General features: G+C 37.5%; 1 pseudogene; it reads left to right on the forward strand.

Moving 5' to 3' along the window:
• Positions 1-15,588: 15,588 nt before the first annotated feature.
• Positions 15,589-17,011, forward strand: LOC144250002 (transcription initiation factor TFIID subunit 13 pseudogene; annotated as a pseudogene).
• The last annotated feature ends 667 nt before the right edge of the window (positions 17,012-17,678 follow it).

Here is a 17,678-nt window from a genome sequence, read left to right on the forward strand (position 1 = left end):
TATGTTAGTATTGAAGGCCAAAATTCAACTTTTAAAACTTTTGATACTGTAGCATGGATATCATATTAATATTAATGGCTATATTTCGACTAATATATCAGATGTCAGATGCTACTCTGTGGATATTAGTAATAAAGGACTCGGAGAAGTTATTACATTTGTTTCAGAGGCATAAATATATATATATATTTCACATTAAAAGGTTAATGTTATATTAACCTTTAATTAATATATAAATTATATTAATAAATTTTTCTATATTAATAAATATATCAATATATTACTATATTTATTATGTTAATATAATATATATTTTTTCCCCAAAAAGATTAAAGTTCATCTATCTTATTAGCAATAGATGCTATAATATGGATATTACATTAATAAGAAAAGCCACATGGCAGCTATTAGAACAGTTTAACATGCTGAAGTAAATATGTTTTACATGTACTAAATGCCAGAGACTCACCATTATATTAGTTTAAGAGACTTTAGTATGGATAGAATGACTATTGCATAATTATTCAAGGTCACAGGGCAGATATTATATCAGCTTTAGTTGCTACAGTATGAATATATAACTATTAAAATCACAGTACAATTAATGTATTAATATCTGACTCTATACATATTGGTGTTAAAGTACACAGGACAGCAAGCAGTTTTAGGTGCTACAGTTTGCACATTGTGTTAATCTTAAATTCTTCAGAGCAGCAATTATATTAATTTTAGATACTACAGTATGGATTCTGTATTTGTATTAAAAGAACAAAGGACAGCTATTATTTCAGTTTCATAAGCCAAGTATGGATGTTATATCAATATTAAAGGCCATGGTGCAGCTATTATCAATTTTAGATGCTACTATACTCACATCATATGATTATTAAAGGTTGAAGGGTAGCCATTATTTTATCGGCTATAGCATGAATACTGCATTAGTATTCAAGGCACAAGGCAGTGATTATGTCGGTTTCAGATGATATGATGTGAATATAATGTTAGTATTAGAAAACACAGAGCAGCTATTACATTAGCTTTAAATGATATACTGTGAATATCATATTGATACTAAAGGCACAGGGTAGTTATTATATCAGTTTCACATATTCTGATATGTACATTATATTAAAGGCCATAGGGAAACTATTATGTTCATTTCTGATGCTATATTTTGGATTTTAAGTTACTAATAGAGGTCATAAATATTAGTATATACACACCCACCCAATCACATTTAATACCAATGTAATAACGGAACTGTGGCCTTCAATATTAATATAACACACATAATGTGATCTTTAATACCAATGGAAACACTGTATTAGTATTAAAGGTAAGAGGGCATATATTAGTTCTAGATGTTCTGGTATGGATATCCTATTAATATTAAATGGCACAGGGCAACAATTATGTAAGCTTCAAATGCTATAGTTTGGATATCTTCTTAGTTAAAGACCACAAAGCAGCTATTATATTCGTTTTATATGCTATAGTACAGATTATATATTAATATTGAAGGTCACAGGGCAGCTAGTATATTTGTTTTAGAGTTCATAATATGGATATTATATTAATATTGAAGGCTACATATTATATTAGTACTAGAAGCCACAGGATACTTACTTTATTAATATTAATGCCACAACAAGCTATTTTTAAGGAGTTATAAGCTAAGTTTAAGGAGTTATAGAATGGAGTTTGAGTTAATAATAAAAGCCACTTTGCAGCTCTTACATTACAGTTATACACTATTTTATGGATATTATATTAATAGTAATTAGATATTATTATATATTATATTAGTAGGAAAGGCCACAAGACAATTATTATATCAGATTTAGATGCTATAGGATGAGTATTATATTAGTAATAAATTAGGCAGTGCAGCTATTCATTTTACACACTATAATATGAATATCTTATTATTAAAAGCTTCATGGCATACATTATCTTAGGTTTTGACACAATAATATGCATATCATATTAGAATTTAAAAACACAGTTACTATATTCAATTTTGAAACTATAATATGAATATTGTGTTAGTATTTAAGCCCACAGGACAGCTATAATATTAATTTTAAGTTCTATTGTATAGATATCTTATTAGTATTAAAGATCACAAGGCAGATATTATATTAAGATTCTATAATATGAATATTATATTAGTACTAAAATCCACAGGAAACCTATTATATTGGTTTTAGATGCTATAATAAGGATGCTATAGTAAGGATAAAATATTAAGACTAAATCCACAGGCAGGTGATTTATTAATTTTTAAACCTATCATATGGATAATGTTAGTATTAAAGGTCACAGGGCAGCTGTTGTATCAGTTTTACATGTGGCTATCATGTTTCTGTTATAGCATCTATTCTGTGCAGCTATTTTGTCAGTATTATCTAATAATATGAATAAAATAGTATTTAAGGCCACATGGCAGCTATTCTCTTTGTTTTAGATGCTGTAGTACTATATTACATTATTATTAAAGACTCCAGGGAAGCTATTTTGTTATATTTAGATGGTAGAGTATGGATATCACATTACTATAGTATTAAAGGCTGCAAGAAAACTATTATGCCACTTTTTTTTAAGAGAGAGAGAGAGAGAGAATTTTAATATTTATTTTTTAGTTATCGGCGGACACAACATCTTTGTTTGTATGTGGTACTGAGGATGGAACCTGGGCCGCATGCATGCCAGGCAAGCGCACTACCACTTGAGCCCTTATGCCACTTTTAATAGCTATAGTAAAGGCCATAGAAGAGATCTTCAGTTTTAGATACTATATCAAGGATGTCATATTAATAATTAATAATAATATAATGATAATATAATGATTATATTAATATAATATACAGGGAATTTACAATATTAGTTTTATGGGTTACTCTATGGATGTTATATTATTATTAAAAGTCACAGGGTAGTTGGGCTGGGGTTGTGGCTCATTTGTAGAGTGCCTGCCTAGCACATGTGAGGCACTGAGTTCAATCCCCAGCATCACATTAAAAAAAATAAATAAAAGGTATTGTTTCCATATACAACTAAAACAATATTTTTAAAAAATTCAGTGTAGCTATTATATTAGTTTTATATGTCACAGTATGAATATTATATTAATATTTAAGTCCATAGAGAAGCTATTATATTGTTTTTAGATGGTATATATGAATATATATATTTAATATATATTTAAATATATTAAATTTTAAAAAATATTAAAGCCCACGGGCAAATATTTTATTAGTTTTAGGTGCTAGTTTAACAATATCATATTAATATTAAGGGACCTTGGCAAATGTTATAATATGGATATCATATTAGTACTAAAAGCCACAGGACAGCTATTCTATTAGTTTTAGATGATATAATATGGACATTGTATTAATATGAAAGGCCACAGGAAAGGTATGTTATTAGTTTTAGGTCCACAGTATGGATATAATACTAATTCACACATTTCAGCTACTATGTCAGTTTTTGATGCCATAATATGGATATCATATTAGTTATAAAGTTCACAGGGGAGCTATTATATCTATTACAAGTTCATAGTATGGATGACATGTTTGTATTAAAAGGTCAAAGGCAGCTCTTCAGTTTTAAAACTAATATTATATCCACATTATAGCATGTAAAACTGATATACCAGCTTTCCTTTGGCCTTAAAGCTTCCCTTTGGCCCACAAGGGTTCTGTGTTTGGAACTGGGGTCTCTGACAGCTTCATAAATGTGGCATGCTTGGTGGCTAGGAAGTTTCTGTGCCAAGACGAGAAATGCCTGGATACTAAGAAAACTTCTGTGCAAAGACAAGGGATGCCTACCTGCTGTAGCAATGCCTTGCATTAGAAGGCTTTGTGCTAGAGTCTTATTGGCTTTGACCTTGATCGCAGGCACACAGCTCCTGGGAATAAAGAAACAGTCTTGTTATACAATAAAAATGTTTCCCCAAATTCCCATGCTCCTGGACCTGCCCACCTAACAGTAAATGTAAATAAAAACTTTCTTGATAGCTACACAAAGCTTCTAATATTGCATATTGTAACTATAGAATGTAACTGAGGAATAAGCTGCATAACGTTGCTAACTCTATAACCTTCCAAATGACACAATAAACAATAGTATATTACTGATGCCAATGACCAAATGCAACCTATTGATATAAATAAAGCTGGCAGCTTGACCATTCTGCCATTCTGTCATTCTGACTCTCCATCTTCTCTCTCTGTCTCTTTTTATTTTCCTTACATTTAATATTAATATCCATACAGTTATTTATAAAGCTAATATAATAGCTACCCTGTGACCATATTATTGATATTACATTAATATTAAAAGCCACAGGGAAGCTATAATATTAGTTTTAGTTGCAATATTATGGATATCATAGTAGTATTAAAAGCCATTGAAGGTATTATCTTAGTTTTGGATGCTATACTATTTATATCATAATATGATTAAACACCACAGGGTAACTATTAATTTTAGATGTTATATTATTAATATAAGAGGCCAAAGGGCCACTATTATATTATTTCTAGATAGTACAGTATTGTTTTAGTAAGCTTTTTTGCCATTGTGTCTAAAATTCCTGACAAGAAAAATTTTTAGAGAATGAAAATTTTATTTGACACTTATATTTTCCAGGTCTCAGTCTGTAGAAGACCAACTCCATGGCTCTTGCCAAAATGGTATAGAGGTAGGAAGTAAATCAAGACATGGCAAAGAGGAAGCAGATAGAGAGTTCTGCTCACCAGACAAATATACACTCCAAAGAAATGTCTCCAGTGACCCACCTTCTCTGGCTACACACTACCTTCCTAAAGTTACCATCCAGTTAAACACTATCAGTGGATTAATGCCCTCACTAGGTTAAGGCTCTCATAACCAAATAATTTCACCTTTAAATCTTTCTTGCCTTTTCTCACACATGAGCTTTAGAATAACACTTCATATCTAAACCATAACATTGTGCCCTTGGCCCCCAAAAGTTCATGTCCATCTCATGATGCAAAATACATTGAGTTCATTTGCAGGAGTCCATATGTTCTTAACAGTTCCAGTATTCCCCAAAAGCCAAAGTCCAAAACCTCTTCTGAAACTTAAGGAAAACTCAGCATGAGACCCCATAAAAATCAAAGCAAGCTACATAATCTAATATATAATGGCATAGATTAAACATTTCCATTCTACAAGTGATAAACAGGGGCATAGAAAGAAGAGATGGGACCAAAAGAAGATCAAAATCCAGCTTGGCAAACAAGATCTGTAGTTCCACATCAAGCATGCCAGGCGAGTGCATTACCGCTTGAGCCACATCCCCAGCCCAACAGATTACCATTAAATGCCAGAGGTCAGCTATTATGTTAACTTTATATGCTATCATATGGATATGCTATATTATAGGGTTTATTGCTATCATATGGATATTTTACTTAAAATGACAAGGGGGATATTTTATTACTTTTAGAGGGCATAATATGGATAAAATATTAATATTAAATGTCACAGTCTAGCTATTATATTAGTTTTAGGAGATATAGTTTGGGTATCATATTACCTATAAGGGCCACAGGGATAATATTTTATCAGTTTTAGATGCTATTATGGGTATCATATAAATATTAAGGCCAAAGAGCAACTATTATATCAAGTTAAGATGCTATAATGAGGATCTCTTTTGATATTAAAGGATACAGAGCAGCTATTATATCAATTTTAGATGCAATAGTATGCATTACATTAGCTTTAAGGGCCACAGGGAAGATATTATATTAGCTTGAAATGCTATAGTATGGATAGTACTTTAGTATAAAAGGCTATAGGGAGGCTATAATGTTAGTTTTGGATGTTATGGAATGAATATTATATTAACATTAAATGTCACAGGGAAACTATTATATATCAATTTTAGATGTTACACTCTTAATATCACATTAGTATTAAAGGCATCAGGGCAACTATTACATTTGTTTTAGATCTATGACATGTATGTTATTGTTTCAGTCATCTTTTTCGCTGCTTTGACCAAAGGACCTGACAAGAACAATTTTAAAGGAGGAAAAGTTCATTTAGGGGCTCACAGTTTCAGAGATCTTAGCCAAGAGATGGCCAACTCCATTCCTTGGGGCTTAAGGTGGGTCAGAAGAGTGTGGTGAAGGAAAGTGGTGATCAGGAAGCAGAGAACCTAAGCTCAGCTCACCAAATATGTACCCAAAAGGCACAACCTCAATGACCCACCTCCTCCAGCTACACACTATCAGCCTGCAGTTACCACTCAGTTAATTCCTGTCAGGGGATTACTAATTTGGGTTAAGGTTCTCATAACCCATCATTTCACCTTAAACTTCCTTACATTGTTTCACACCTGAGCATATCCAAACCACTTATATGGTATTAAGGCCACAGTGCATCTATTATTTTAAATACTGCAGTATGGATATTATGTTAATATTAAAGGCCACAGGGTAGCTAATATATTTTATTAGCTTTAGATACTATAGGATGGATATCATATAAATATCAAAGGCCACAGGGCAACTATTGCATCAGTTTCAGATGTTCCAATATGAATATCATATTAGAATTAAACACTCCAGGTCAATAATTATGTACTATTAGATACTCAAGTATGGATATCATGTTAGCATCAACATGGTAGTCTATTGATTTTAATGCTATCCTATAAATATCATATTAGTTTAATGGCCACAAAGCTGACATTATATTAGTTTAAGGTGATACAATATCATATTAATTCTATAGGACCTATTTACCAGTTTTACATGGAGCACCTATTTATCAGTTTTAGATTTATAATATGGATATTAAATGAATATTAAATTTTATAAGAAACTTTTTAAATTGGCTTCACAGGTTATAGGAATGATGTAACATTAATATTAAAGGCCACAGGACATCTATTACATCAGTTTTGGAGGCTATAATATTAGTATCAAAAGCTACAGGGGAGCTATAAAGTTTAACATGCTTTAGCATGGATGTCACTTAGTATTAAATTCTATTGCACACCTACTTACTTGTTTTAGATATTATAGTTTGAATCTATTAGTAATAAAGACCTTCAATATCATTTTTTTGCTATAATATGGAAATAATATTAATATTCAAGGTCACAGAACAGTTATTTAATAGGTTTTCCATGAATAACAAACCAGTATGAATAACAAACCAGTAATAAAGGCCATAAGACAGACATTGTATTAAATTTAGAGGTCACAGTATGAATATTATGATATTAAAGTCTAGAGGGCAGATATCATATTAGTTTTGGATGCTATACTATCAATATTAAAGGACACAAGGAAGTTATTACATTAGTTTTTCATGGTAAATTATAAATATTATATTAGCACTAAAGGCCACAGAGCAGTTATTACTTTAGTTTTAAAGAGCACAATATGTTTAACATATTACATATCATATTAAAGGGCCCAGGCAGCTACTATATTAAGTTTAGGAGCTACAGTATGGATAGCATATTAGTATTAAAGTCCACAAGGTATCTATTATACTAGTTTTAAATCCAACATTATGGATATAATATTTGTCCTAAGGACACAGGACATATGTACTATTAAATTAAGATGCTATATTATGGATATAATATTAATATTTAAAGCCAGAAATCATATATCATGTTATATATGCTATTATATAGATATTACAGTAAGATTAAAAGACACAAATCATCTATTATGTTAGCTTGAGTTGCAGTAGCATGGATATCATATTGGTTTTTAAAGCCACAGTGCCACTATTTTATTGGTATTGGATATACTGTAGCACAGATATCATATTAATATAAAAGCCACTGAAACAAAATCAGAATTCTCTCAATCAAAAACAAAGTAAGCTAAAAGTAATTTTTAAAATATTCCTTATAAAAAATAGAAGTCCACAGAATTAAAAATTCTATAAAGGGCTAGATTTGTGGTGCAAAGGCAGAGCATTTGCCTGGCATGTGTCAGGCCCTGGGTTCAATCCTCAGCATCACATATAAATAAACAAAATAAATAAATAAAATAAAAAGATCCACTGACAACTAAAAAAAAAAAATATTATAAAAATTCTGTAGACAACTGAAAGAATATTAATCAAAAATTGAATTGGAAAAACCTACTGCACAGAACTGGAGACCTGGAGGCCATGGGGAATTACATTGCAGAATAACTCTAAAATAAGAAAAACAATCAATTAGCATACAAAACCTTGGACTGCTACTTATAGTCCTCCCACTGGATGGGATCCTGGGATCATCAGGGCTCAAGGCTGGCTGTCATCCCCTTTAACAAATTCTGATTTTGTTTCAAATGTTCATGATCTATAGAGAAAATAAAAAGAGAGAAAGGTGACTTTTCTAAAGTTATTTTATGGTATAACGAATTCTGATACAGTCAAGATAATTCATCCAATGCAGGATGTGTTTATACAATGGTCGTTATTTGTGCACCATTACAAATATACTGCCAATTAGCACAGCAGCCAGGGAGCTGCTCATCCTAGACTAGCAAGGGCAGAGTCTGGAGGAGTGGGAGGGAAGGTCAGGAGGAGGAGGGGGGCTTGAAGATGGGTGGGGTCTGGAGAAGAGGCAGGGTCTTAAAGAGAAGGAGGATTTGGCTGGAGTTATAGCTCTGTGGTAGAGCACTTGCCTAGCATGTGTGAGGCACTGGGTTCAAACCTTAGCACCACATAAAAATAAATAAACAAAATAAAGGCATTGTGTCCATGTGCAAAACAAAAATTAAAAAAAAAAAAAGAGAGAGAGGAAGGTGAGGTCTGCAGGAGGACCAGGACAGGAAGAAGGGAAAGGTCTGGAGGAGAGTCAGGGTCTGAAGGAGGGGGAGAATGAGTCACAAGGGATCAGGGCTTGGCAGATGGGTGGGACCCGAGGGAGGGACAGGCCCTAGAACATGAGTAAGACATAGAGGAGAGGCAGGGTAGAAAGGAGGGGGAAGGTGGTTCAGGAAGACAGGCAGGGCCAAAGAATATGGGTGGGGTCTGGAGAAGAGGCAGGGTCTGGAGGGGGAAGCCTTAGCAAGAGGGTCCTGGAGGGGTGGCTTCTTGCTAATTAAACTCTCCACCAAAACAAAAATGTGTGGCAGTGGTAGCTCAGTGGTAGAGTGCTTGCCTAGCATGTGTGAGGCACTGGGTTTGATCCTCAGCACCACATAAAAATAAATAAATGTATTGTGCCCTTCTATAACTAAAAAAATTTTTTAAAAAAACTAAGCAAAGATTAAAGAATAAAAATGTGGTTCATTATTAAAAATACAGGGGATGTATTTTTAATAAATTTTGGCTTTGTTAGAAGTAATGTATTTAAACCCAAGCGGCTCAGAAGGCTGAGGTAGAAGGATCTTGAGTTCAAAACCAGTCTCAGCAAAAGCAAGGCATGAAGCAACTCAGTGAAACCCTGTCTCTATAATACAAAATAGGGCTGCCCCACACCAGGCATCTCCCTCAGGCTGCTCTGAAGAGAAGGGAACCCCGGGCATCCCCAGAGACATGACCCAACAGAGTCCCCACACTGGCGTCTCCTCCAGATGCTCTGAGGAGAAGGGAACCACGGGACTACTTAGGGACATGAACTGTGAGGGTCCCCAACCCTGGCATCTCCCTCAGGAAACCCTGGAAACCCTAGAAACATGCCACATGAGGGTTCCCAAGACAGGCATCCCCCTCAGGCCGATATGAAGACAAAAGAACCCCAGGCATTCCTAGAGCCATGACTCATGAAGTCTGTAAGCCAAAAGTCCCCTGAGGCTGCTCTAAGGAGAAGGGAGCTCCAGGAGTCCCTGGAGGCATGACCCACGAGGGTCCCCAACCTGGGTCGCTCTCGCAATCTGCTCTGAGAAGGGAGCTCTGCCACTCTCTGTGGAGTGACCCAACACTCCAGTGAGCTGGGGCTCTCCCGGGTTGGTCCTGAGGGGGAAGCCAGCTTCTCACTCTCAGGGAGGCAGCATTAAAGATGGCGGCGAGGCCCCTCCCCTTCTTCACCACGCCCCTTTGGACACGTGCACGTGCACCAGCTGCTCAAGGCTCAGAGGAGGGGCCTCTCCCAGCTCCCTGGTGAATGTCAGCACCTTCTTCCAACCTCAGCAGTTACTGAATAAAATCTGTTCCCACTGCTGTAACTAGGTCTTGCTGTGGCACCATGAGGAGTGGAATCTCAGGAGAGGAGAAATGGAGTCGAGGAGACCCCCTCCCTGCACTCCACTAGGCCAAGGCCTGCAGCAGCCTGAGGCAGGTGGGCAGAGGCACAGAGGGAGGCTTCCACAGGGAGTCTAGCCCCTCACTCAGGCGCCCAAGGGCAGAGACCACCACAAAGGCTTCTGGGACATGTAGTCTTTGAGACAGAATGACTTATCCAGGGTCATTTTTGAATCAGGAATTTTAAGAAAATCTGTTAATTCCCAGCCCAGGATGACCAATGAGGGAGGCTAGAAGAACCTGAACTCAGACCAAATTTCCAGTAGCCTCTGAGAGCATTCTAGGTCATTCAGTCTGTCCTGCCTGTCCAGCTCTCACCATAGATGCCTCTGGGAGCTGCAGGCTACACAGATTCAGGGTTCTCAGGGATTCTAGACAAGTGTATTCTGGTGCTCTGCTCACACAGTCTTTGCCCTTCAGGACCATGGAAGTTGCATGCCATGTGCTGGCCCAGGCACCCTGGAGGACCCTGGCAGTGGACTCTGGTGTTCTACCCATGCAGCCCTCACCCCGGAAGCCTAGGGGATACAAGTAGCACATTTACCCTCATACCACCAGGATTCTGGGTAGTGCAGTCTTGTATTCTACAATGCAGCCCAGCTGAAGAGGTCTCTGTGAGCTGCAGGCTACTCAGGAACCCCTAGTGATTCTGAACAGTGTAGTATGGGATTCTGACCATTCAGCCCTCACTCAAGAAGCCTAGGAAGGCTTCAAGTAGCACTTTAACCCTCATACACCCACCCAGGATTCTGGGCAGTGTAATCTAGTCTTCTACAATGCAGCCCCCACCCCGAGCAGGTCTCTAGAAATTGTAGGCTACACAGTCATTCAGGCATCCCTAGGGATTCTGGACAGTATAGTCTGGTGTTCTGCCCATGCAGCATCACTACAGTGGATTCTGGGAGCTGCAAGCCCCCAAGGATCATGAGTATTATAGCCTGGTGCTATGTTCAACTGTATAGTGACTACAAAGAGCTCAGAACCCTCAGGAATTCTGAGTATTGTAGTCAGTTCTATTCAGTCAGCCCTGACCGCAGAGGTCTCTGAGAGCTGTGGGCCATTGATTATTCTGGGTAGTGCAGTCCATCCTACCTAAGTGGACTTCACCATCAAAGGTCTGGAATCTGTGTAGCATAAGCCTGCCTAGACACCCCTGAGGAGTCTGTGTAGTGCAATACAAAGCTTGCCCCAGCAGTACTCAAAAGGTAGGTGTCTGGGAGCTGTAGGCCCCCAGGGATTCTGGGTAGTTTAGTCTTGCCTTCTGCCTCCATAGCCCTCACTGTGGAAGCCTCTGAGAGTTCCAGGCCACATGGACATGGGCACCTCCAAGAATTCTAGGTAGTATGGTTTAGCTCCCTACCCTGAAGCCCTCACTACTGCAGATCCTGGGAACTGTGATCCCCCCTGAAGATTCTGGATAAGGTAGTCCAGTATTTTGCCTACATGCCCCTACTGCAAGGGCCATGAGAACTGAAGGCCACATGCTTGTCTTGGTACTGAAGACCTCACTATGGAAGCCTCCTGGAATTGCAGGCAGCACATTCACCAGTGTGTCCCCAGGAATTGTAGGTAGTATAGTCTGACCTGCATAATGCACAGCTCTTACTTGGGAGGCCTCTGGGGGTTGCAGGCTGCATACTCACCTGGGAAACACACCTCACCAAGGATTCTGGATACTGCAGTTAAGTTCTCAGTCCAACAGTCCTCACAACAGAGGATCCTGAGAGCTGCTGACACCGAGATTTGTGGGCAATATAGTCCTGTTTTTCCTACTCACTGCAGAAAATTCTGAAGCTCAAATTCCCCCTTAGGATCGTGAGCAATGCAGTTCAATAGTTTGCCCACTCACCCCGAGCAGGTCACCACGGAGGATTTTGGGAGCTGCAGTCCCTGATGGCTCTGGATAATGCAGTCTAGGGTTTCCCTGCACAGTCCTGCTGAAGATCACAGGAGCTGAAGACCCCATGCTTTCCCTGGTACCCTAGAGATACTAGGTAGTGTGCTCTAACAATACAACTGTCACCACACAAACCTCTGGGACTTACAGGGTTACAGGGTATGTAGGCATCCCCAGAAGTTCTGAGCATTGAAGTCAGGTATTCTGCCTTTGCAATTCTCACCCCAGAGGCTCCTGGGCAGAGCAGGCACCCAAAAGTAATTGGCAGCATAGTTTGATTTTTTGTCAGTACAGCCCTCTCTGCAGAGGTCTCTGCAAGCTGCAGGTCCCCAAGAATTATGGGTACTACAGTTTGTCATTTGACCCATGCTGCCCTCACTTCATAAGGCTCTGGTAACTGCAGTGATGATTCTGTAGTTACCCAGGATTCAGGGTAGTGCAATCCATCATAATCCTTACGTCTCTCACCCTAGAGGCTCCTGAGAGCTACTTACTGCATTTTCATGAGCCCTTATTCTCAGGCCCCAGTGAGACTCCCGGCAATGGGACCTCCCTGTACCACCTTGAGGGGGCATTTGTGTCCTTAGACACTCAAGCCATACAAAATGCATTGACATACCATGATAATGAGCAGCCAAAGCCTCAGTAAGAAATACTGTTTTTGTTGTGGGGCTGGGTATGTGGCTCAAGCCAGAGCGCACAAGCCTGGCATGCGCTGGGGCACTGGGTTTGATCCTCAGCACCACATAAAAATAAATAAAGATGTTGTGCCCACTGAAAACTAAACAATAAATATTAAAAAAAGAAATACTGTTGTAAAATAAGTTCTCCTAAAATATTACCTGAGAAAGTAAAGAACATGGCAGAACTTACTTTTCAGCCCACCAGGCAGTGCACAGGAAGCTTCTTCCTCATGTTTTCCTCACATGGACCTCAGTCATCCTGAATCCACAGTGGAGTCTCCATGGGTAGGTGCCAAGGAGAAGGAAGCTCTGGTCCTCACCATAGATATATCCACCAGGCATCCCCAGGCCATGGTATCTATCTTTCTAGGTGTGTCCCCAGGTTTAAAAAAAAAAAAAAACCCTCTGGTCTACACCTTAGATAGAGCCCCTGGGAGTCCCTAGATGTGGCATCTCTCAGGTGGGTCCCCAGGAGAAGGAAGTTTGATTAGAGCACAGAACACAGCCCCCAAAAGCAATTGATCAGAGAAAGTGGTCCCCTGCTGGCCACTGTAGACAGTGCAGGATGCTGGGTGTTCACTGTTCAGAGCTGCACCCCCTTGTGCTAGGCACAATGAAGCTCTAAAATTCATACTTCTGACTATTCCAGGTCATGATTTTGGAAATCAGAAAGAAAAAGAGCCTACCATCCTATGTATTGATCAGAATGAATGGAGCAAACAGCAAAATACATGGCCCATAGGCAAAATTTCATTGATTTCAGCAATCACGTAGAGGAAACAGTGAAATTTGTAAACTGGAATAAGAAAAATTTTAAAACATTAATATTTCAAATAGAGACCCCCAAATTTGAAGTACTTTCATGTAAGTCTTAAAGTACAATCATTCTTTCAGAAAATCTTGAGATGTTTATAAAGAAATCAAATGAAATATAATTAAATGCAGATATACTTTGTTCAGGTCTCAATATAATTAAGATGAAATTATCTCAAACCTGACCTGAAGATTCTGTGCATTCCAGAAATTCCCAACACGTTCTTTTTAAACTTAGACTAGACATCACTGACTTCAAAAGGACACACACTTCAAGAAGCCACACATATGGATGCCAGAACCTATCAAAATACTCTCTAGATTTGCATTTAAAATGGGAAACTGTAAAACTCTAGAAGATGTGCATGACCACATGTTTCATGATGAGGTTCTAAATACAGCACGCCCCAAAAAATCCATGAAAGCTGGGGATGTGTCTCAGTGGTTAAGCACACCTGGGTTCAATCCCTGCGACCAAACAAACAAACAATAACAACAACAAATCCTTGAAAGAAAAACCTGATAATGTGGACTGTATTAAACTGCTCTGTAAAAAAAAAAAATCATATTAAGGAAATAAAAAGACAAGTCAAAGACTGGGGAAAACATTGGAAAGTATATGTCTAAAACAAACTTGTGTAAAAAATATAGTAAGACACTCAACAATAACACAACATAATGGGTAAAGATCTGAACAGACAATGCACAAGAAAGATACAAGATGGCAAAGAACCATAGAAATGACTCTTAGTATCACCTGTCATGAGGAAAGCACAAACTAAGACCCCAAGGTGCACTGCACAACTACTAAGCTGCTAAGTTCTTTACTAAGTGCAGTATCAACCATGAGGATGATGAACAGCCACAGGCACTCTTGTGCATTGCTGGTACAGCACACAACAGCTCATCACTATCAAAAAAACTGGCCATTTTCTGCAAAGTTAGACATGGTGTCACCATATGGTCCTAAAAATATAGAAAACTGCCTCAAAAATGTATACCGAGATAACAGCACACCGTTACATATAGTAGTTCTATTCACAATGCCCCAATACCTTAAGCAATCAGGATGTGCTTCAATGGGTGAACAAATACCATAACTGCTATGAATCCATGCCATGGAGGCCCTGGTGTCTCTGAGCTCCCCCAGGTCTCTACTCTAGTCTGGACCCTGGACTGCCTTTACCTTTGCATACCTCACAGAGGGAAAAGTGAATTCTGAATAAACTGATAATTCTGATAAACTCAGGCTCAGTATGCAGTTGCTGCCTATGGAAAGAGATTAAAAAGTTCTGGATGTGGGTGGTAAACTCAGAAAAATGCAAGCACAACAACCCAGGCCTGCATCTTTGTTGATAGGAGCTTCCTGGGGAACAACAGACAAACATGGAGGCAACTCCAGGATCCCCCACAGAACCACATCTAAGGGAGAACCTGGAGGTGGCTACCATTAGGACCCCTGTGATCCACCTCTGATTATCTTAGAGGACATTATGCTACAGCTTCATACCACCATCCCAATTTTAATTTCCTCTCTTTCCTCAGGTTGCAAATGCATCCTGAGCTTGGATTCTATTGATTGATTAGCTTGTTTAGTGTTGCAGAGAGCTGTGCTACTACCTAGTCCTGATGCACAACCTCAGAAATTCACTGTTCTGGTTATTCAACATATGTTTGCATATTTTAGCTAAAATAGAGCCCATCATCCCATGTTTTGGTCCATCAGAATCTTTATCTTTATACCCTAATCTTTATCTTTATATCCTACAGTTACCACCCAGTTAATCCCTATCAGTGGATAATTAGGTTAATGCTTTCATTAGGTTGGTGCACTGATGCAGGGTAATGCTCTCAGGATCCAGTCATTACACATCTAAATTTTCTCTCATTGACTCACATATGAGATTTTTTAAAGGACAACTCATATCTAAACCACAATAGCTGGCGCTGTGGGCTGGAGGGCTAGTGGGATGGCAGATGAGGAAGAAGACCCGACCTTTGAGGAGGAAAATGAAGAAATTGGAGGAGGTGCGGAAGGTGGACAGGGTAAAAGAAAGAGACTTTTTTCTAAAGAATTACGATGTATGATGTATGGGTTTGGGGATGACCAGAATCCTTACACTGAGTCAGTGGATATTCTTGAAGATCTTGTCATAGAGTTCATCACTGAAATGACTCACAAGGCAATGTCAATTGGAAGACAAGGTCGAGTACAAGTTGAAGATATCGTCTTCTTGATTCAAAAGGACCCAAGGAAGTTTGCTAGGGTTAAAGACTTGCTTACCATGAATGAAGAATTGAAACGAGCTAGAAAAGCATTTGATGAAGCAAACTACGGATCTTGATAATTTTTGTACTTCATGAAATTTCATTATATTCTGTGGAAATCATATATAATAATTGTGTATTTTGTTTAGTAATGTCCTAATATCTAGGCATGTAAATGAAAGATGGAGAAACAAAGTTTTCAGCCTTTATTTTCATGTCTTTGATTTTAGAGTGATCCTTGAGCCTTTAATTGCCTGCCTTTACATGATTATACTTGAATTACTTACTGAGTTTAATGACTACATGTAAGTTAAAGTACCTTACAAATTATGCAGTTCCTTCTGACTTTTGACTATCTAAAGGATGAAGTAGTATTTATGTGTTAGGTATATTTGTGCCATTATAAGCTATACTATAGCTGTTTAATATGTGAAATCTAAGTGTCATTTTGACTATGACAGCTGAGACATATGCCTTACATATTCTGAAGTTTTTAGACAACAGTGGTCTGAGATGTTATTAAAGATAGTGAACTGGTTTTCTTTTAAGGAGATGATATTTGAAACTACAAGTTTTTGTAAGAATGTTTATGTGTCTTAAATGATAATTTGTTTTAATATTTTCTAAAGAGTGATTTTTTTATTTTTTTAGAAACTTAAAAAGTTTCATGTTGATGCTTCCATGTTGAAAGACTTTTTTGATTTAAAATCTTTTGGACTTAGGTTACTTTTTAAGTTTTAGAACTCATTTTCCCAATCATCTACTTTCAGGAGCAGGAATGGCAATGTTTAATGAGCTAATGGTAGGATAAGCATTTGGGGTAGTGTTTTTTTAACATATTTGTAAGTACTTTTGGAAATGTGTAGTTGACTAAAACTGTATGTAGTTACAAGAACCACTTTTGTAGTTCACAGTATACAGGTTTTGTGTGAATTTAACTTACTGCATTAAATTATTGCCCTTAGCTTAAAATAAGGATTAAAATCGCATTTAAAGAGATCACTGAATGTTACTGTTTGTGAAACTGAGCTTTTTGATTCTACTTATAAATAGTATCTATAAATCAGTACCTGGGAAAATTTTACTTTCTTAACCTATTGATACAAGGAATAAAGTATAAAAAAATTAAACAGAAAAAAAAATAAAATAAAATAAAATAAAATAAACCACAATAGCTATGGATACCATAAGAACATGAAAGGACACAGGGCAGCTATTATATTAGCCTTAGGTGCTACACTATGGATATCATATTAGTATTAAAGATCATAGGGATATACTATTTTGTTTTAGATGTTATAGTATATATATTATATTTGGATTAGAGATCATAGGGCAGCTATTATATTAGTTTTTGATGCCATGTTGTGAATATTATTTTAGAATTAGAGGCCATGATGTGGACATTATATTAACATGGAAGCTGTTGTATTAGTGTTCAAGTCCACTCTACGAATACTATATTTGTATCAGAGGCCACATGTGGACACAATAGCATCAAAGGCTACTATGGATAATACATTAGCATTAGAGGCTGCACATGGACAACATGTTAGCATTATCACTCCACCATAACAGTATTATGACACTGCCATATCCAGGAAGGTGGCACATACCCTCTGGTGGTCATTAGGACCCAGCACAGAATGCTTCAATTAAGTGGTGTATGGGCACCCCCTGACATTCCTGAGAAATGGATAAAATTCAGTATTGTATCTAGATTACTCAAGGCCATGATTTTGGAAATTCAAACTAAAATGAAATCCAATATT

The sequence above is a fragment of the Urocitellus parryii genome, chromosome 13 (assembly GCF_045843805.1).
Source record: "Urocitellus parryii isolate mUroPar1 chromosome 13, mUroPar1.hap1, whole genome shotgun sequence".
Taxonomy (NCBI): domain Eukaryota; kingdom Metazoa; phylum Chordata; class Mammalia; order Rodentia; family Sciuridae; genus Urocitellus; species Urocitellus parryii.